The sequence below is a fragment of the Cibotium barometz genome, chromosome 63, assembly GCF_041138505.1.
Source record: "Cibotium barometz isolate CiBa-2024 chromosome 63, ASM4113850v1, whole genome shotgun sequence".
Taxonomy (NCBI): Eukaryota; Viridiplantae; Streptophyta; class Polypodiopsida; order Cyatheales; family Cibotiaceae; genus Cibotium; species Cibotium barometz.
The window spans coordinates 8,161,748-8,162,977 of NC_141108.1; positions in this window are offsets into that span (position 1 = coordinate 8,161,748).

Consider the following 1,230-nt stretch of genomic DNA (forward strand, 5'->3'; position numbering starts at 1 on the left):
ACATATATATACATATATATATATATATATATATATATATATATATAGTAAATATATAGTAATATATTATAATAATGACATAAATCAATATATATATAGTAAATATATAATAATATCATGTTAATACTATTGTATATAAACACATTTACACACACATATGTACGTGTACACAGCCACATACGCGTGTGTGGAAAGATGTGTATGTGTGCGTGTGTATGAGAGAGAGAGAGAGAGAGGGAGAGAGAATTTCTATGTGTGTGAGAGAGTGTATATGCGAGATGGGTATGGGAAGAGAGAGAGTGCATGAGCATGTGTATGTTTGTGAGAGAGGGTTATGTCTATGGACGTGACATAGATATAAAGAGAATGCATGTGAGAGAGAGACTCACAGATATGCACCTATGTGAGAGAGTTGCATATAGGCACATGCACACACGTATACACATGTAGACACACATACATACACACGTATACACATGTAGACACACATGCACACACGTATACACATGTAGACACACATACATACACGTACACGCATGCATATACAAACATACACCATATATTAAAACACACACGCACACACTCACTCACACACGCTTTTACACATACACATGCATAGATGTATACACACATGCACACTTGCATATGCACATATGTATGTATGTGCACATACATATGTATGCACATATGCATACAAGAAAAAACTTTATGCCGCAGCAATGCGCGGGTCACCTACTTCTCTATAATATATTAAGGAGAGGTTTCACATTCCTTAGGTTTGGGAGGGAGTAGAGAGGTTTGGGGAGAGGGGATTAAAAAATGGGCATGAAAAAACGGGCCCGTGGTAGACGGGTCAGCCTACTAGTGTATTATATTAAGGAAGAGTTTCATGAAGCTGCCATGTGGCAAGAATTTGGAGGCGCGGAAGACAAATTGGAGGTTTGAGGAGATCTAGGAATTTGAAAATATACGTCTGGAGCCACTTGTCGGGTCTGAAGCATAGTATGTAACACCACTTTTACTAAACCAATAGAAGTTCAGTGTGGTAGGGCAACAAAAAAAACAAGGGAAGGATAGAGAGACAGGGGGGGGGAGAGAGAGAGAGAGAGAGAGAGAGAGAGAGAGAGAAAGAGAGTATTTTGAAAACCCATTTTAAAAAAAGTAAGATTCCTAAGGAAATCAGTAAGCAAGTATATTTATTTAGTATAATAAATTTAGGCTGTGCCAATA